Source organism: Ochotona princeps, chromosome 9, assembly GCF_030435755.1.
Source record: "Ochotona princeps isolate mOchPri1 chromosome 9, mOchPri1.hap1, whole genome shotgun sequence".
NCBI classification, from domain to species: Eukaryota; Metazoa; Chordata; class Mammalia; order Lagomorpha; family Ochotonidae; genus Ochotona; species Ochotona princeps.
In genome coordinates, this window is record NC_080840.1 from 23,616,501 (window position 1) to 23,639,162 (window position 22,662).

The following is a 22,662-nucleotide window of genomic DNA, read 5'->3' on the forward strand; positions in this document are numbered from 1 at the left end:
ATAAAACATATTCTGTTTATTGAAACCAGTTTTCAAAACACTACATGAAATATTCGCTACAATTTCTGAAATCTCAATGTCAACTTTTCACCAAAAGCAGGAGGCTTAATTATTATACTGCAGTGCAATTTGTATTTCAGAAGCTGCCAAGCTATTTCTCTTTGCTATTATATTGAGAAAAATCATCATGAATGACTGTCTCATTAAATATTCACATATTGTTTAAATGTACAAGTCCAATATGATATGTAATAAATGTAAATTGAAATATCTTTCAACAAGAACATATTTACCTAAATGTGTTTAGATATTTAAATCATTGTTCATATTATCAGTCCACTACAGAGACCTAGTTAGCCTATTTGATTTTGGAACATCACTTATTTGAATAATATGCATAATAAAAATGTGTGAAGGAAACATTAATAAATTTTTTAAATATTCTATCCATTTTCCTGGCAAGGTCTTTAATATCCTAATATGTAGAGGGAGGATGAATGGTGAAGCAAAATTTGACCAATTTTTTTGTTCTGCAGCTCACACCACAAAATTGTATATAGTCGGGCCCGGCGGCGTGGCCTAGCGGCTAAAGTCCTTGTCTTGGAAGCCCCGGGATCCCATATGGGCGCCGGTTCTAATGCCAGCAGCTCCACTTCCCATCCAGCTCCCTGCTTGTGGCCTGGGAAAGCAGTTGAGGACGGCCCAATGCATTGGGACACTGCACCCGCGTGGGAGACCCGGAAGAGGTTCCAGGTTCCCGGCATCGGATCGGCGCGCACTGGCCCGTTGCGGCTCACTTGGGGAGTGAATCATCAGACGGAAGATCTTCCTCTCTGTCTCTGCTCCTCTGTATATATCTGGCTGTAATGAAATGAATAAATCTTTAAAAAAAAATTGTATATAGTCTCTGATCACAAAATGTTATATTACTCATCTGACTTATATGTTGTTATGTCACTGGTTATCTACACAGCAAGGGAAATATTCATTAAATATTATTTTTGTACCTCTGAAGTAGAAAAGGTAAAACTAGGCAAAGTATTATTAGATTTTTGAGATATACTTTTTCTTTACATTTCTTTTACTTGATTCACTGAATATTTGTTGAATGAGAAAGAAATATTTGATTCACATCTATACCTCAGTTCTAAAAGCTGCATAGGTTGTATTGTAGGGACTTAATTCATGCTTATTTAAAAAAAGGAATGTCATGGTTTAGTGATTGCTTTAATATATTAAGTGTATATGAAATACAGTCCACTCTTGGACACTGTCCCTTTACCAATATTAATGAATACTCCATCAAGCATTAAAGTCTAGGGTTAAAGAAAAAGCTATCTTATCTTTTGTCAACTATTCTTTTTAAAATTTATTTATTTTTATGTGAAAGGCAGATTTACAGAGAGAAAAGCAAAAAAGAGAGGGAGAGAGAGAGAGAACCATTTGTTGGCTCACTCTGCAAATGGCAGCAATAAATGAGAAGTGAGGTGTTTTCTTTTGCCTCCCCTTGTGAGTGCAAAGGCCAAAGGGTATGAGTTTTTTGCCTTCAGAAGGACTCCACAGGACACTTCTATGGGGTTTGGCACTGCAGACAGAGGCTTAATGTATAATGCCATGACCCCTTTCTTAACTTTTAAAGATTACCTGAAATTTGCACATTGTTTTGCCTTTGCTGTTACTCCCTGTCTCAGTGCCTCTAATGCCTGCCTACATACTCCTCATTTAATCAGTCCCTGCTGTTGGCCGGTTAGCAGCCTCTATGGAAAGTGCTTTAGAATTATAAAAAACAACTTAGGGTTCTGTTGGTGAAACTTCTAGTTTTTCTAATTTCCATGATAAATACAAGCCTTAACAAACAGAGCATTTGTAACATTTTCACCGTTTTAACTTAAGCTATTAGTAAACATCATTGGTAAACATCACAAAGCAGATATATTTCTTTAACTTAGCATCACTTTCTTTTGAAAATCCCTTTTTCTATCTACACCCTTAGATAGCAAAACCCTCTTTGTTATTTAACAATCAAAGTAGATTTAGAGATTGTCATGCAAATGAGAAGAGGGAAACATCATTTATTTCTTCCAGGAGCAAGTACTGGTTATGTGTTAGTTCCAGCCCTAAAACCAGCAGAGTCAGTTTGGTACATGGGGAAAGCATAAAAACAAAACAAATTATAGTGAAGCAAAAAATGACAGAGCATTATTAAGTTTGGGAATATAATCTGTTAACAAAGAAAGTCACCTAGAGCTAATTAGGGCTAAAGAAAGTTCATGAAAGATGGAAATAAAGGCTAAGTTACTTTAGGCTGAAAATTGTTGGAACCCCAGCAAATGCTTTTCATAATATGCAGTTTTAGTGATTATTTTGGAAAACCACCAATATAGGTGGATTTAAAAAATTGTACCAAAATAAACTTGTGTTTTTATTCAATTTTTCCCTTTTTGGAGTTTCCTCATCTTGTTGTTAATATAGTCTTTAATGTACCATGCTACGTAACTGTGATATCACTTATGTTCCTTTAAGTTTCTTCGGTTTTGCATCTAGACTGCCACCTTTATTACTGTTTGTTCAACTATTTATATCATACCTAACATCAAATCTAAATTTTTTCTGCTTATTTTGAAAATGACCCGAGAGAACTTAATAAAGCTCTCTTTCTACGTTTGCCTTTATAAACATAATTAAGCTAAATGTTTATCTTGTTTTAAACCCTAATAGAATACACTTGCTCATACTTTAAGGAATGTTTAATCAGCGTTCAATGATTGATTGTATTATTTAGATGATATTTTAGGAAAATTATAATTTCATTTGGTGTAGTCATTGAAAATACAAGTGAGAGTTCTGAGACAATCTTTATGGATAATATTTATATCCTGTTTCCACAGATTAGTCCATTGGATCTCTGAATATCAATAACAAATACTGTTGAATCATACACTTGGAAATAGTTAATTTTTCTTCATGGCAATGTATGTGTGTAAGTATTTTCAGTTTTAATCTATTATATAGTAGAAATAGCTACCACGAGGCAATCTTTTCTTCTTTTCTAAGAACCTAAACTGTTTCTGTCTCTAAGACTTCTCTTTTCAGCCTGGAATAGGAGGGGGAGCTGAAAATCCAGTAATTCTCATTTCAAGCTTAAGGTTTATCCCATTTATCCTGTTACAAATCATTTCAGAAATGGGCGCATCCCATTGCTTCTCAAGAAATTCAAGGGGAAGTGTGATATGGACGTTTCTTGATCTCATCAAATCCCCTAGAACACAGAGTATTTTTTGTTTCTTCCTCTGGGTGCGATCAACTCTTGTTTGTTAAAGCCACATTAGTGCCGGCCTGAGGATGCAGGCAGCACACAACAGATGAAGAGAGATTTGGAAGAAAAACAAAACCAAAAATTGCCAGGATTTTTATGTGCAGTTCTGTGCATAGGAATATCAACTTCCTATAATAAAGTTCCAGCTAAAATAATACAACATACTTGGTAGGCATCATTTCAGAATTTATCTTCATTACAAGATACAATAAACCAAATTCATCTCTGATGTAAAGCAAAAGTAAAAGAAATAGAACATAAACTGGTTTACAAACAGTTCTAACTTATGATGCTATCCCATAAGGGCACGACTTATTTTATGAAAATAGTTCCCTAATCACCTTCCTCACAAGGAAAACATGTTGTGATGATTTACGCGGGCTTCAGGGACATATAATATTCCTGCCAACTAGAGCCATGTGGGTGTAACTGTTAGTAGACAACTCTTCTTTCTGTTTTATTTGGTAAAAGCAATATTTCTGTAAATATAATACCTTTGGGAAATCTCTTCATTCTTTCAGCACCCAAATTGAATTATATTCATGATGATTTGAATATCTGAACTCTTGTGCTTTTTTTGATAAAGAACTTAGGATTTTTTTAGTATGACATTTATTGGATAAACCAATCTAAGAACATAAATAATATATGCTCTAGTTTTTATCTAGAGATTCCTTAGATCTTTTCTGAAGTCTTCACAATCAGGTTCATAATAAGATGTAATGTTATTATGGTGCAGAAATTAATTATATAATCTTTGCAAAATTGAAAAACATAATAACCAATAAATCAAATTTGAAGACTAAATCTGATTTGACAGACAAATACAACACCAATTTTTCTCATGTTTTACTCTGTATATACTTGATGTTATCAAAAATGAATTTTCTTTTTTGTACAAGAAGCATAATTAAACTGACTGGGATTATTCTTTAGAATTAAAAATCATTTTGATTTAGCTATAAACCCCCATCTCAGAAGGCCATGATTGAGAAGTTCTGGGTTCAGTACTTATTGCTAACAGTTCTACAAATCACAGCGAAATTTTCTAGCAAGATATGGCTTGATCAAGGTTATTGTTCTAAAAATAAAAATAACTTTGAACATTCTGCATATTTTAAATAATACACCTTTTCCCTTTTAAAATTTTTAATTTATGTACAAAATTATAGATATTTAAGAGATCCATGTGATATTTTGCCGGTACCATATAATGTATTTACTATATAATGTCCCAACAGGATAAATATGCCTCCTTAAGCAATTACTGTTTATTCATAGCAAAAATCTTAATGTATCTTTAAAATTATTATTTTCATCAATAGTTACCTAAGTATATTAAATGTACTTTTAAGTACATCATTGTCTTTTCCTTAAAGGTAAAGGCCTACTCTATTCTGAATGTAAAATTAGAGTGCAGACTGCTTTAATGACTACTTTAATGATTATTAATTTGCAGCATGATTAATTTTAATGCATTTCTAGAAGGTAAAATACGTATCACATGCTCTTTTTAGTTTAGCAATAATTTTCATGAAACAACAGTAAAATTTCATACGATCCTTTTGAGTGTATCTATTAAAATTAAAAAATCACCTGTTTAAAATTTAGCAGACTATTCTTATCAAAATTTGTCTTAGAGTTCATGTTTTTACATTATCATTGCACAGTGCTATAGTGAATATAATCTTAGAATTCACTATCCTTAAAACATTTTAATTTGAAATATCTTTCTTTGTAATATTGTTTTATAAGAAAGTTCAAAGAGTCAACTACATGATTTATGCCTTTTATTGGGAAACCAGAAGTGAGTATTTCAGGTATTCAGCATCACTCGGCACATCTATGCTCTGTGCTGCCCACATCGAAGGTTTAGTTCTGCTTCTGATTTCACCTCAGGTGTGCTTTGGAGGGCAGCAGGGTCTGGGCTGAGTACTTGGGTTCCTGCCACCTGTATCAGAGAGTTGTGCTAGGTCCCCAGCACTTAACTTTTGGCCTTTTCAAGAGTGAACAAATAGATATGAGTTTTCTGTGTCTGTTAGTCTCTCCAAGCTTATGTGTGTCTTTCTGTGAAAAAGACACAATAAAATTCATTATTAATTTTAAATTTAATATAGACCTCCTTTAAAAATTTTTTCTCAGGACATTATTGTAACTAGCAAACAGTGCTTTTTTTTCTGGTTTTCAGTATCCACATGCCAGGAAAATGTAACTAACATACACATTTGCTTTACTGCAACTCATCTCTGGCATTTGCAGAAATTTAAGCAGTAGGGTAAATAAGGTGAGAGTTGTTTCTCTTTTTCATTCTCTTTTTTTCCTTTTCTTTCCCCTCTCCTCTGCCTTTGAAGGAAGAGAGAAAGGGACAAATCACAATTTTGACTTAACAAAATTGAGATAACTTGCATAAATTCGTTATAGACTTCAAAATGAAAATAAAGCAATAAAGATATGTGAGTACAAAACAAAGTTTCTGAAGTCAATTAGATACAATATAAAAAATTTCTACTACATGTTTCAAATTATTCATTTCAGATACAAAATTTAAACAAAAGTTATCTTAGAATTTCCTAAGGCGGTTTTATTAGTGAACTGTAGAAAAAGGTTAATAAGTGAATATTTGCCACCACCCTGTCTGTGCAATGCCCCCTTATTTGCTACTAACTCATGACAATAGTTGTTTATATTGGATATTAATCCTGAGTTGTGCACTAATGTGTCTGAAGTTTTATGTAATGAATTTTTATATGACGGAACTTTTATGAAGTCTGACTTCACAAGTCCGATTTATGTGACTCCCATGAAAATATGACAGTGGGCAAACATTTGATTTTTATTTAGACAAATGCATATGGGAAATTGTATCATATCATAACCACAGCATGGAAATAATGAACATAAATAGTAAATGAAATACAATATTTACACTCACAGACTGATTTTCAAACTTTAAGAATGAAGCTATTTTTTCTTGTTTTAATAGCGATATATTTTGTACTATTTAGCTATTACTGTCAGACACTGTACGGTTTTTGATTTCAGAAAATTTAGAATATGTTTTTCAGTAGACATGTGAGAGAAAATACAGGACAATGTGTTGCAGTTATTGTAGTGTCTATGGATTCTTCTCTGAAATATAGCATATTAAGCAGATAATTTACTAATACATAGCAATTTTTGATAAATATAATTCTCATGTCTTTCAGATAATTCTCTTTGATCTAGCTCTATGCATTTTTGTCTCATTTTCAGATCTTAACCAATCGGCCCAGATATTAAATTTGTAAAAATTATTAAAATGTAAGGTGCCTTTCCTTACATAAGTATAGCCCCTGTGCTGGCACCATGGCTGGGAAATAAAGGTCTTCTTCACAAAAACTATTTCTCTACTTATTTTAATAAGTTAAAAAATCTATATAAAACACTAAAGTCATTCATGAGATAATGAAAGCAAGACTACACTTACTTGGCCATAAATTCCTATTCTTCTACAAATAAGTATCCCAGATTATGAACCAGGCATGAATAGTCTGTGAATAACAGGGAATAAAATTATGTCACACCTGTCATAGATTCCCAGGCAGACACCGTCAAAGTGCTCATCACTTGTGTATGCCTTTTATATACAAGCAGGGTCTGGGAGATAAGGTGAATTTGATAATAGCTTTTCCTGTTCATGATATTAAACTGAGTATTCAGTGTTGCCATATTTTGGATAACTTGCAGAAAGATGTTGTTCTAGCCATCAGAAAGGATGAAACACACATATACTTACTTTTTTTTCATTAACTAGTGCATCAAATGCTGCTAAAAAACAACCAACCAAACCAAACAAAAACAAAAAAGACATTTGATAATTAGATTACCAATGTATAATACTACAACTTCATAAATTTAGAAACTGAATTTCTGAATTCAGACTAAACTATGTTTTCATGATTAAATGGAAGGAATTATGATTTAGACTGAAGTACATGGTCTTCCTCAGCTCCACCCAGAGGAGCCTTTGTGGGTATGTTTACGTGTATGTGTGTGTACATACATATATGTAGGTGCTCACCCTATGGGTGAAAGTCCTGAGAATTTTCCTCTGACACAGAAACTCACCATTGCCTTTCAGCACTTTTTTTCAGCTTCAAACCTGAATTCTTCCCTCCAGTTTGTCCAACACTTGCCATGCATTAGCTAAAACTCAAATCTGTCATCCTTTTAGGAATCTTTCTTTTTGGTGCCATATTATTCATCTTTCTTGAGATTCTGATGAATATGCAAAATGTATGGTGATGTCGATTCTCCTACCTAGTTAGGGGGGGCTTTCTCTAGTTTTGATGTGAGCAAAGATGGAGAAATTTGCAGTTATATATTTTTAACCCAACTTCACTCAAGTTTCCATAAAGGCAAAGGTTATGTACTGGTATACATGGTTTATATTTCTTGTCTTTCACAGTGAATAAGCAGACTGCTATATATGTTCAATCAGAAATTTTATTTGTTTTTATAATGATAAATAACCAATAAATATACATCGACAATATGACATTAGATTTTCCACCATGTCCAATACATAACTATTTAATGTTTGTTATCTTCTTTTGGGCAAATCTGATGTTTCTTGTACTTCATTTTGTACTGGGTAGAATACTTTTATCATTACATGTGGATGAAAATTTGATTAAGAGATATCAAAGTGGAATTATTTGTTTTCTTCCACACACAGTCCCTTATGCTCCAAAGCCTTTAACAAGGAAGGATAGTTTTGATACTATACAATCTGGCTGCAGACATACAGGGAGCATCCAAAATATTGTGAAAGTTCATATCTTAGTAAATTTGGCCTTTCATAATTAAATAATGGATTTTACCATGAACATTTACACATGAGATTTAGGGAGGTAGAAAACCAAAATTGAGTATCCAGCTGATTCAGTTTCTGCAGAGGGTTGTTTTCTTAGCTTATAGCTATACATCATCTCTCTATGTGGTTATCCGTTATCTGTTATCTCTATGTGGTTATTTGTTTCAGTGTCTGCGTGCACACATTGGGCTGGGAGAGAGCTCTGACGTAAAGCTAATTTTATTAAACTACGGTTCCACTTTCATGACCTCATTTAATTATAACTATCTTCATCAAGTTAGTTTCTTCAAATACAGTCCCTTTGGGAACAGTAATCAAGTCTATAAATTTGTGGAAAACATGAACATACTGCATATCAAACCTTTGAATACATTGTACTTGATTAAATCCCACCAAACATAACAAGTCATGTAGCCAAGACCAGGAAAAATGGAGAATGTATTTCATTGTTCAACAATGTGACGTCCACCACTGTGCCACTGAAATGACTATCTGATTTCATCACTCAATTTGTTATTTTTGAGGAAAATGTAGCTTCACAGAATCTCCTTTAAGAAGCCTTCTTTAACTGATGCAGTTGAAGAGTCTTCACCCACACGTCCCTCACCACAGTCAGAGTAGCACAAAACCTATTGGAGAATAATCTTTCGATGAAATAAAGGACAACTCAAACATCATTTTTTTTCACAAGAGGAACAAATAAAGAAGAGCATTAAAACAATGGTTCATGTTCTCAAGATTTTTTTTCTTTTATCACTGAACCAATATTCACGTGTACATGACTGAGAGTAAGGTGTTATAACCTTTATACAAATAGTATTATTCCTATGAGGGAAGGATAATTTAAAATTAGTTTAAATCACATAGTTAAAAATATTCCTGAGAGTATCAGAAAAAAAAAGGCATTAACTGGCAAAAGCGTAAAGACAATAAGGAATGTGTTCAGAATTAATGTGTTCAGAATCGATTGATTTTCCACTATTCTCCAATGGTGTTAATAAACAACAAATATACAAATATCATGGGGAGAGTGACACAGTATAGACCTGATGCTCATCTTTGGTATGGCTTAACGAAGATATAAGTGATAGCACAACAGAAGAAAAATAGTTTATCTATTCCTGACATACTGTTATGTATCAATATGCGTTCCAGAGTGTTCTGCTATAACACTGAATAAACTAAATTATTCTGATTTTTTTATTTACCATCACTCACAAAATACAGAAAGTTTCTGATTTACTTGTTAGGAATCCATCCAGTACTTTAGTTATTTTTCAACTGTAATCATTGTTGCTTATATCTGTATTTCACCAAGAGATGATGTGATTGCTGATATGATATTCTGGAGTGCAATGTGTTCTAAAGATACCTACTTCATGTTAATGCCCTTGGCAATTTGACAGGTGTTACTGCTGATTGGACATTAGGCAATGTGGAGCAGTTCATGAATGTGCGAACCTACTTGTAACCAATTAAAAAAATCATGAGACATGAAATATTTTTTGTAGAAGAACATTGCTCAAAAACCTCTGAGTCTTTGTTTCCTGAATCTTAAAATGTTCCCTTCATATTATTCTCACTTCCCTTATTTCTTGTCTTGTGCCTACCTCTAAGCATCAGTGAAAACTATCAATTTGAAGTAAGGAAATTACCAGTCTGTAATTGCATGATTTAATGCTTACATCATGTATATTATAAAACTGTGATGACACTCGTTTAAGCTCCTCTTGGAAGGGATTCTAAATGAGACTGCAAAAGTCTTTCTTTTTAATTGCATGTCAATGCAGATGGTAATTCCTAGAATAAGGAAATCATCCTCCATCTGTGACTAAGTGGTTACATCACTGACACCCAGATGTGGACTTGCTCTTATTTAAACTCTCTTCATTTAAATATGTTTCAGAAAGGAGGCTAGCCCATGTAGTGTCCTGAATCACTTCCAAGATACTGCAGCTTCTGTGCAACTCTAGTTCACTGGAGGTTGACGATTTACTTTGGTGATGATCATGCATGGAAGCTTCCTGATCTACTGACCTGTTAGATAAAATGATGCTACATCAGATGAGCAATAGAAGAGAAAAATGAATAAAGAAAAGATAACCAAGAAGTGGAGGGTGTGTGGGGGCGGGGAGTATCATTATGCTCCTAAAGCTGTATGTATGAAATATGAAAACAATGTTATAACAAAAATTGGAAAATTAAAAATAGGAGGGACTGGAAAAGGGCAGTTTGAGGGAACAGATAGGGAGCCAAGTGTGGTTAATTTTTCAGAATTTTATCCACAAAATACATTCTGTTACCTCCGTATTAGTGAAAACTTTATAAAGTGATAGTAAAAAGGGAAAAAGATGAACAACAGAAATAGAGATGAATACATAACAAAATTTACTGGACCACATACTTTTTTATTCATTATGCCATGCGTCATTACCATTATGATTGTAACATTCGGAGAATAAAGTTAACATTTGAACAAATTTTGTAACTTGAAAGTGTATGCTAGCAACCTTAGTCTGGCAAGACCATCTCTGGGAATTGCACTTGTCCATTTTCCTTCTCCTACTGGCTGATTCTAACATTCCTGTTGGCAGTCCTCTCCCATACTTCCCACAGTACTGCTCAGACATCTCTCTCGCATCTTACCATTCCAAAAGTCAGTGCACAGTTCAGCGTTTTCGGGGCCTCTATTTCCATTCCGCTGTAGCCTAATGCCTAGATGATGGTAACCATTCTCCCAAAGCAATAATGTAATTCTCACCTGTTTTGACAGGCATTTGGTCTTATCAGTTCATGTTCAAAATGCCTGCATCTCACATCAGACTCTAGTCTCAGCTCCATTCCTGATCCCAGCTCCCTATCAATGCACAGCTTGGTATAACAAAACATGAAAGTTTAAGTAATCGGACCCCTACTACCCCTGTAGCATCCTTGGTCTCCATTGCTAGACACCAGCTTTGGCACAACCCAGCCACAGTCATTTGAATTTTAGGAAAGTGAACTAGTTTATCAGTGTGCTCTCTTAATGCTTGTAAGTATGGCATCTTTATAATTTATTTTTACCAGTAAAAGTGAGATTTTCAATGTCCTGCTAAATGATTAGAGTCAGAACTGGCATTATTCAATATGATTTCAATAATATATTTGTGTGAGAGTTATAAGAAAATAAATATATCCACCGAATACTACTTAACCATAAAAAGAATGAAATTATGTCTTTTGCCAACAAAACAGATGCAATTGAAAATCATGCTTGATGGAGTAAACCTGTCCCAAACAGATAAATATCATGTTTTCTCTGATATGTACCAGCACATATGTAATATAAAAATGTATGGGAACAAAATGGACCTCAAGAGATTTGATTGTTAGTTTTAGCCCTTGTTTTCTACTCTTGTGGGATAATGATCCTTTTACTTTTTCACGTGTTAGATATATGGTTAGTGGTGTGTTGAGCTTGTAGTTATTGAGTGGGGTGAAACTGTATGTTTGCGGAGACTAAGGAAAAGAAAAGAAGGAAAAAGGAGGCTGATGAAACAAAAGAGGGTGACAGGGAAGAATGGATATCTGTTTAGCATGTGCCTATAAAATACATGAAAGCTGTTCTCTTTATAGTCGCATGTAACACAATTTAAACAAACTCAATTCTATAAAATAAAATGATATAAAATCTTGGCATATTTGGGTAGCAATATTTTAGGTATCACTGTGATGTTTGATCATAATTAATTAAATTTTATCATTCCTTGAATTTCCACATTGGAATAATTTGGGAACTACACCAGGAAATCTCAGATTCCCATTCTGATTGAAATAATGTTAGATCTTAAAGAATACCTGTTGCATTTTGTATATTCAAACTTCTAATGCACTATTGCAGTCAATTTTCTTTAGCAGTAGAAGAAAACAATGTCTTTAAAGCCAGGTTGTCATTTTTCGGTCAGTGAAACAGATGTTTCATCTCTTTACTTAATGAGCACATGCATTTCTCAGGACATTTTACTCGGAGACGTATGTGTAGATGAGAGGAATGAAGTCAGCCTTTAGTGTTCTTTGTTTGTCACTTTTAGAAAAACTAGGGGCAATAGAATTGCACTTGTAAAAGAGTCATATTTTGCTGAGTGATTTATTCATTTATAATATTTTTATGTGGTATTCAGCCATTATATTTCACAGAGGTAGATTTCCTATGGCAAACCTTATTAATCCTGCTTCCCTCTTTTGCACTGATAATGCTGGGTCTTGTTCTGCTTCAATTTCCTTTCATGTAAATTCATTGAAGGCAAGAGAATATAATAAAGGTTTGTAGTAACTGACAATTTCTGTCCAAGGGGAGACCTCTCTGCTGTTGACTGAATTCTCCCTGAAGGAATCCAGAACCCTTAGGATATTAGACTTATATTTGCATTTTTTATCCTCTCTTTCTTTGTCTTTGTGATCCGTTCTTACTCAATTTCAAATGTCAAGAGGGAAGGATGAGATGCCTCTGACTTTTGAACAGATTTCCCCATTTAAGCTAACAACAGAGATGCCTTAACACTTTTTGACCAGATAGATGTGTTTTCCCTTTCTTTGCAGTTTACATTTTGTCGATGACTATTTTCTTTAGGTCCTCAAAACAAAGCTATCCAATTCTCAATTGTTGTATGAACTAATTGCTAAAATTGGGAGGGGTATTTGCCTAATTTGATTGAGCAGTTACTGAAACTCTCAAAAGGTAATTATCTCAATTGGAACAGATAATTACTATTTGAGTTAATTCACATGGTGTTAAATATATTGCCATGCTATAAAATAATGTCAGATACATGCTGTACTTAGATAACAGTTTTCTACCAGGCATAGCTTGCCATGCTTGTTATCTTGGATGTATAATGGTTGGAACAGTGGGGTGTGTGTGGTCTTCCTCATGTCCAGTGTTGACCTTTAATGAGTTGGCATTGGGACTGGGTGTTCTCATGTTCCTCTTGGCAAAAGTGCTCAGTTGATAGCACGGATATTTCTACCAAAAACCCTTGAGTCAATTAAGGATAAAACACTAAATAGTTATAATGATCCTAAGCATGCTTGTCTGTACCTCCATGATTGCCATCTGTTTCAAGACATTATTAAGCCATTTCTTAAGGAAAACATTACTTATATTAGGGCAAACTTCAGGACAAAGGTGGGCACATAACAGGATGTTTGGAGACATTGTGGGCTCAATTGTACTATTGTATAGTTCTTAGCAGTGTATCATAGCCTTACATCGCTAAAGATGTTTTTATCATAACATATTGAACAATTTGAGGTATTATACCAGTTACAGGAATCACTTCACATTAGCAAAAAAATAAAACCAACACCCTCAGGAGAATTCTATGAAACATCAGAGAGGTGTTGGCTGCCCATACAATGGGGTGAGGCAGCAATGAGGTGACCAGAGACATTCTGCTGGGCCTTGCCACACAGCCAGAAACTCCTCGTTGCCTTGCTAACCGAGGAGCGGTGCTCATCACAGACCCATGCCATCCGACCCAACTGCATGGCTCCCCACACATAGCAAAGGCTTAACTCTCCACTATTTTTAGAACTATATCTTGAAACTATTTTGAATTTATTTTATTTGGATATATACTAGATCAACATGAGAATTGAATGCAACTTTGTTTTAGTAATTAGTATACATCTGTGTGACCTTGAGATCTAATGTGTTAATGTGTTGTTAATACATTTCTTAAGGAAATACAGCAGTAAACAATATGAACAAATAGTAAAAAGTAAGAAGCAAAAAAATATAGGGAAGACTTGAAAGAAAAAGACGCGAATTTCAGTCATATGCAGATTAATACATAAAATCACTAATTAAAACTGCAACAGCATTTCATTCTTAACTATCTTTGACATATATATGGATTTGATATGCAATGTGTGTGACATATTATTGCATGCATATATTATATATAGATTTCATATGTAACATACATATGTATACAACCATACCCATATAAGCATGTAATATATATTACACGTGATATGTATTTGACATGTAATATATACACACATATAAGTGTATATATATATACATATATATATATTAAAAACAACTTCAGCATTTAAACTAACATAACGTAGCAGTTAAAGTCCTTACTTTGAACACACTGGGATCCCATATGGGTGCTGATTCTAATGCCAGCAGCCCCGCTTCCCATCCAATTCCCTGCCTGTGGCCTGGGAAAGTAGTCCAGAATGGCCCAAAGCTTTGGGACCCTGCACCTATGTGGGAGACCCAGAAGAGGCTCCTGGCTCCTGGCTTTGGATTGGCTCAGCTCCGGTCATTGCAGCCACTTGGGGAGGGAACCATCGGATGGAAGACCTCTCTTTCTGTCCTTCTCTCTGTATATGAGCTCTTCCAATTAAAATAAATAAATCTTTAAGAAAAACAAAAAACTAACTGGTCAGATGTGCTGAACTCTGTGGCAGCCAATATATGCTTAAGCACAAATTGTATGTTTCATTTGTGCATTTATGTGGAATAGAGAAAGTAAAATTATTTTAGGGTTTTGTTTAAAAACCGAGTAATACAGTTGGACATGGACTTTTATGAGAATGCAGATGTTTATGGAATAAATGGTGTGTGAATAATCAGAGAAAGTATAAGCTGGACTTCCTGGAAAAAAGGGGTATATATATATATATATATATATATATACACACACGCACACACACACATATACATATATATACACATATATACACACATATGCATATACACACATATGCATATATATGTACATATATACATGTCTATATAGATATATAGATACGGTACAAGAAGACGAAGACTTAGAATAATCTTGTCTTTGTTTCCATAATAATTCAATTTCCTGTTATATACTAGCTGTTATATTATTTTCCTATTGCTGCTAAAACAATTTATTACTAACTCATTAACTTAAAACAATGCACATTTATTACCTTACAGTTCTGGAGGAAAGAAATAGAAAATAATGTGTCTCAGGAGGCTAATACAAGTATGTCAATACGTTAGTGATCAGGATATGGGCATCATTAAAGATGTCTATATAACACACATGTTAAATTAATATGTCAGGTATTTAAAGAGGATAAAAATACAAAATGTCTAATATAACATAAAACGTACTTCAGAACAAATCAAAATATAATGGAAAATATCAGGAACAATCTGCAGGACATAGATGTAAGCAAAGACTTCTTTAGAAAGACTACCCAAAGCACAGGCAATTAAACCAATATTTTTATCTTTTTATTTATTTTGTTTTGTTTTGCTTTTTAAAATTAATTTATTTTTAAATGATCTTACTTAGGTGATTAGGGTACAAAGGGTCAAGGGCTACAGGAAAGTGGGTAATACCATTGTTTCCACACTTTTTTTTTTAAAGATTTATTCATTTCATTACAGTCAGATATACACAGAGGAGGAGAGACAGAGAGGAAGATCTTCCGTCTGATGATTCACTCCCCAAGTGAGCCGCAACGGGCCGATGCGCGCCATCCGAAGCCGGGAACCTGGAACCTCTTCCGGGTCTCCCACGTGGGTGCAGGGTCCCAATGCATTGGGCTGTCCTGGACTGCTTTCCCAGGCCACAAGCAGGGAGCTGGATGGGAAGTGGAGCTGCTGGGATTAGAACCAGCGCCCATATGGGATCGCGGGGCTTTCAAGGCGAGGACTTTTAGCCGCTAGGCCACGCCACTGGGCCCACACACTAATATCATTTTTCCCCTGTATGTGGGGTACAGGGAGAAACAAAGGGAAAAGCCCCAACCAGGCTCCCACCCACACTCTGAGGGTCCTGCTCAAGCAGTTTTGATAGTTCAACAGGTCTGAATTGCTGCCAATCTCACCATTCCAATCGCAATGAAACCTCTTCAAAATCCACTGGCTGATATAGTCTTTCATGGTTGGGTTCTGATATCAGCAGTTTAGTTGGAGGAATTTCCAAACAAACTTCATCTGAGATAATCCCAAACCTGATTCTTGTGTGAGTTTGACAGTACAGGGTCTGGCACAGTCCGTCACACCAATGAGCTTATGCACATGCTGGTCATTGAAATTGCTGGGTAAGTTCTGTTTCCAGCCCTGTCTTCCACTAGAATCAATGGGTGTTGTAGTCCAGCTCGATCCTGCCCACTTCATACTCGGTCCTCACGCAAACCAGTGGGAGCTGCTGCCTAGTTGGGGTGACTCCCCATAACCCCCACCAGGCCTGCTCCCTACCCTGGTTCCTATGCATGCCAGTATGTACTGCAGGCTTGTTCAGTCTGTCCCACATCCCATTTAGCTCTCATACTTGTCAATGGACATTGAAGCCTAGTTTAACCCAACCAACACTACTATCCAGCCCACACACATACTGGCAGGTGCCTTTCTGCCTAGCCACCCCTGCCCCTGTCCTGGTTTTCGTGCTCTCCAGTGGGAGAGTACAAGGGACGTGCCCACTATCTCCCTACTAGGACAATCCAACTTCTGGATTGTGTACTCTCCAGGTGGTTCTGGCATTTAATTTAACAGAATTAGCCCCCAGTGCCAGCCTCTGCCATCTGATGATGTGGCAAAGCCCAACCAACCCTCACCCACTCTAATTTTTGTGTGCACCAGCCGGAACAGTCAGCCCAATCTGGCCCTTCCCCAATCAAGCTCACTTGATGCTCACAGGTGTTGTAGCCCTGCCTGGTCTGGTCTGCCCCCATCCCAAATCATGCTCTCCAGTGGGAGTGATTGTCCAGCTGGGAAGTCCACATAACCCTGCCAGTTTTGCCTCCTTCCCCCGCCCCCCGGTTCTCTCTTGTGCGGTTTGGGCACTGCAACCACATCTGGTACAGCTCACCTCACCTTGGCATTCCTTAATGTGCACTGGTATGTGTTGCAACCAAAACTGGCCTGACCCACACTCTATGCTGGCGCTCGGATTCACCAGTGGCTGATGTGAACAGGTTCAGTCTCGTCTGCCCCCCACCTATGCCATATATATGATGGTTGGTACCTTCCTCCGGCCTGGTCTGGGTTGCTGCCTATCCTGGTTCTTGCGCTCACCTGTAGGGGCTGTGCTCCCACAGAGGAGTTTCCCCAAGTTCCTCCTTCAGAACCACTCCCTATGCCAGGTCTTGCGCGTGCTGGTGGTTCCCTGGGCCAGACCTTATTGCTGGCCTTCAGTCCATTCCGGTTCTTGGTATTGGCTGTTTCAGCCCAGCCAGGGCTTGTCCATACCCAGACACTGCCCATACATGGTTCATTAGGGGCAGAGACCCAGCCTAGTCCATTCTACTTCTACCCAGGTTCTCCAGAGTGCCAGATGGTGAAGGCATCTAGCCTAGCTTGATGTGCCCAGCCCCAGACCACAAATGTGCCTAGGGAGATTGCAGCCATATCCACACCAGAACGCAACCCCCACTCCAGCCCCTGCACCCTCCTATGGGAATCACAACCCAGCAAGGGTGTTCTCTCACAGCTCCCCAACTGAGTCTATTCCCAGCCCTATATTGCACAAGTGCAAGTGGGTATGCTGACCCAGTTGGCTTAGTCCCTCACCTGTCTCAGCCTTTGCCTTCGATGCTGTGGCATAGTATCCCTGCCTCATGCAGGCCAGTGGGTGTAAAAGCCTAGTTCAGACTTACATGTGCTCCATCCTGATTTCTATTCTTTTTTGTGAGTTGAAGCTTGCTTGGCCCTGCCAGGTCCACCCCCTTCCAGTTGCAGCTCAGCCCACCCCACATCCTGTTTTAGGATGTACCTCTGGGTGGTGCTGCCTTGACCTGCCCAGATTGCCATTGGTTCCTTTACCCATAAGTGAGGGCAGGTGCCATGGTCACTCCTAGTTTAGCCCATCACCACCCCAGCTCACAGGCTAACTTGTGGGACTTGTATTTCCACAGGGTTGGGTTCACACTTCCCCCCCAGAGTTCACCCCCAGACCAAGTTCTCTCACGTGCTGGTTAGTGTCTTGACCCTGCCAAATGTGACCAGTGCACGATTCCACCACCCATCAAGTAATGGTACCTAGTCCTGCCAGACAGGTCCCCATCCATAGCTTTGGTGTGAACTGGTGTGTGGCAGTCAAATGGGAATACAACAAGCTGAGAGGCTGCTATAGTGCAAGGGAAGCAGTTTATAAAGTGATGAGATAGCCAACAGTTTCTAAGAAAATATTTATAAATCACACAACAGAAGACTAATATCTTGCAAAGGAATCCAGAAAGTCAACAGCAGCAAAATAAACAACAACAACAAAAACCTAGTTAAGAAATGTGCAAAACATGAACAGATATTCTTCAAACAATAAAAATCAAAGGTCTAATAGACACCTGAAAAAATTCCCAGGCTCTCTAGTAATCAGGGAAATGCAAACAATGTGATTCCATTGTGACTCAACACAGTGGAGATAGACCTGTTCCAGATAACAACAAATTGCTTGAAAGGTACCTATCCATATTGAGGTACCACACCTCAATAAAGCTGGTTGTTAAGGTAAAAGAACGTACTTATACATAACCAGTAACTAAATGCTATTTATAAAGAAATGAAAAAGATGCATTTATAAAAATCTCAAATTAGTCCTTATTGTGGGCAGTAGATTGATAATATTGCCCATTATTGATAATAATCACTAAAAACTGAAGCATAACTGTGATAAAAGTAACTTAACTTTAATAACTAGATAGGCATAGGCATTAAATATTAGACAACTGAAGCTCAACTATTAGTCAAAAAAAGGCAGCTGTAATCACATTTGTGGAATGGAAATTGTGGATGGTGCATGCATCATAGGCACCTTGAGATGTACACTGGCATGAAGATGATGCAGGAAAAAGGGCACAGACTAAGGAAGAGTGTAGGCTGAAGGAGACAAGAAGATGGTAGAGGGTAGGGAAGGCAACAAACAGGGAGGAGAGTGGAAAAAGAAAGGCCTCAGAATAAACACCAGTAGGAAAGGGAGAAAAAGCAAGTAGAAAGATCAAACCCAAAGAAAATGCATTAATGTTTATACTGAGTTATTACCTGCATTAGTGGATAGGAAATGGAAAATGGTGTGAAAAGTGCATCTTCTATCATTTTAGAAATAAAACATTAGAATTTCTGAGCTAATGTGAGTACAGGTTAGTGGCTAAGTTACTATGCACATCACTTCAACATCAAAATTTGGGGAGAGGGGATTTGATTTTGGGCATAATATAGAGATCCTAAGATAAGACATTCTAAATTGGAGAAAGAAGAGGCAATTAGTGCTAGTAAGTACTCAGAAAAGGAAAACTAGGGCAATGTGGTAAATGTTTGGGTCTTCTAAATTATAAAGAAGTGGATGCTAGCAGACTAATTTAGTTCTAGTATTCTGTCATTCATTGCTTCAGTCATTGCAGACTTACCTTCTTACACTACTCACAGTGCCCTCAGTCCCTTTTCATGTAAGATTCTGCATTTCTAGTTCATGCTGAATCTGCTAAATTCTCTATTTCAAAACTGTTGATACATTCACATTCATGGTCATACATTAAATTTCTGTCTCTCAAATGATATATTTTCCCTCAAGAATATACTATACATACACCCAAATCACTCCAAGACGCAGGAAAATGTACCAAATGTCTGTTCTAAACTTCATGACAACTCTAGATCCCTTTGGAATTCAATTTGATAGTTTATACATGGGAAACATATTCATGTAAGCTTCACAGAGCCCTTTCCTGGGATGCTGTTTTAAATTTTTGCTCAGGATAGTTGATTCAGCTTCTTTTCAGTGACTAACGATCAGGAACCACAGAGACCTCAGCTAAGCATGTGGGGAATCACGGAGGAAAGCAGTGATATGGGGGGAAAAGCTTGGCGATGTTTCACATCTCTTCGTCCAGGTTCAAGTCCAGTGAAGTCATTGGCGTTTTCCCTTACCCATGGAGACAAACCAGGAATCATCAGTCTAAGATATTCTCTCACTAACTATAATTGCATCCAAAATCAATATACTAAATAATATAGAAATGCATAAATATCTTCATACCATAAACTCCATAAATCAAATTTCCCCTAATACCTTAGCAGATGAATGAGTAAATTCAACATTTTAGAGAATTTGTAATGATTGAAAAAGTCTTTTCTGAGGTAGCAATCTCAAATGTCGAATTTCTTCTATGAACAATATTATCTTTTCTAAAGTGGAAAATAAGCTAGGATATAAGAGTAAACCAAAGCTTTTCCAGAATCTAATGGCATTTTTACATTTTGAAAGCTAAGCATCATCATTTATTTCTTTGATTTCATTTCTTGCAGAATAGATAATGTCTCCTTTTACTTCACCACAACTTGGTCAATTACTACATATACCTGTTATTTTGCTAATTTCCAGACTTCCTATTTGCCCTCTTTCCGATTTTGCTTTTCTACATTTAAGTTTTATTTCAGGGTGCATTTTATGAGCCTCCATGATTATTGTTCGTTTTTATAGTTTCATATGTTTCTCTAATGGCCTATTATCATATAAAATTTATTGTTCTTGATACTTTTGGTTTATTTGTATATTTTTGGAGGAACATATATCAGCTCAAATTCTCAGAGACCATATAGGAAACTAAATAGAATGAAAGCTACAAGAAGGCATACTTCTCAACACAGAGAATTTAATAATGGCCTTTATTTCAAGAGAAAAGAGACTGTCACTTCCAGTGTATACTACAAGGCAAATCTAGAAGAGGAAAATATAAAATTAATTTAATTGTGGCATCCCAGATCTTTACACCTCTTTGGATCATTAAGATGTATTCTCTGGCAGCATCAACAATTTAAACTTTTCTGTGAGGTCACTGGGAATAAAACGGCTTTAGATAAGCATGATTTGCAGTTAAGTAACTTGACCTCAGTACTGTAGTTAGACCACACTTTAAGGTAAAAATCTCATTCTGAAAGATTTTATTTGAGCATTCTTAGTAAGAAAACTGTAGTATTGCTTTGCAGCTGTTCTCTGTGTAGTACTGTGTTCATAGAAAAAGGTTTAAGAAATGGATTACAATTTTGCCACAGTTGGTTATGTCATTTTACTTTTTATTTATTTATTTTTGTCTTTGAATTCATGTTAAGTATTGGGCTGGCTAAGTCAGAGAAATCCTGTGGAGTCTTTTTTATATGAACTTTACAGATCGCTGGCAGACTGAGCAGAAAATTGAAGAATTACTTATTCCAAGCCAATAAGTAATAAATCCACGTTAAGCAGATGGTAAATGACAGATTAGACACAATCCAGAGCTTCGTCATACTCTTAGAAAATTTGCACGTTCTAGCATGAAACACGTGATTTCCTCCCACACAAGCTTTGATAAAATTACAGCCACAAACAAGATACTGAATGTGTAAATATACTGTCGTCATTAGTTGCAGGAAAACTATCCCACCCCTGGATATTTTTTAATTTCTTCTATTTCAAAACTTAGTTTTGATAAGGGCTTCACTTGATAACTGGTGAACTAACTTTGACTGCTTTTTAAGAATTTATCTCCTTTGTTACCCCACTGGAAACTGCACAGATATTTCATGATGCTACCAACATAAAATATTGGCCAGCTGCTCCTCTAAATATAGATTAGTGGAAGCTGTTTGAAGATGCAAGGCAAATGCAATACACACTTAAATCTGAGGAGAGATGAGGAAGAACTTGCTTTTTTGGAATTAAAGTACTTGGCTTGAAACCAGAACTGTTGTTAACAAATCACACACCATAATGCTAAAGATGTTTAGAACGAGTTCACTTATCGTCTATATAATTTGAAATTTTGAAATCAAGTGACATTTTCATTGTCATTAAACATGAATACAAATGCAAAAGGTGCACTAGATTGTGTTGAGAAGCTTCGTTTGTCTTCCAAAACATGTTACTGTGCTTCAAGATGCTTTAACAGAGCTATCAAATGGAAATAAAACCATGTTAACTAAATTTAGGTAAGAAATTACTACTACAATGTTTCCTCAGATGTGTCTTTTAGGAAATGATGGAGACAGAGAAGTACTTATGGAAGACAGGAAGACATTGTCTTTTCTTCAGCAATCTATGAAGGCACACAGAGAAATAGTAAACATATTAAGAAATAGGTTAATGTGAGTTACTATTTTCTTACTTAGGAGAGGAACTTTTCATTAGAAATAGAGGAATGTAGTAAGTGGTTTAACATTAAGTGGAGTATGAATCCTCAAAGATCATGACAGTGTATTTATTAGTTATATTCAAAAACAGTAAAGCAGAACCTATCTTCAAACTGGAAAAAGAGCAGGTATTTTGAGTGTGGAGTAGGATGGAGTTGGGAAGGCTTCAATTGACTTTGGAATTAAAGACTTGGGTTGTTGAATTTGAGGTTAGATTATGAAACTGAAATGTTGCTGATATCTTTCTCTAGTTTCCTAAGTTTGGAAATTCAGATTTTTTTTTCTCCTAAGATATTTTTTAATGCTACATTTCCCCCAAAACAACTAAAAGAGCAACTTTCCACAAAATTA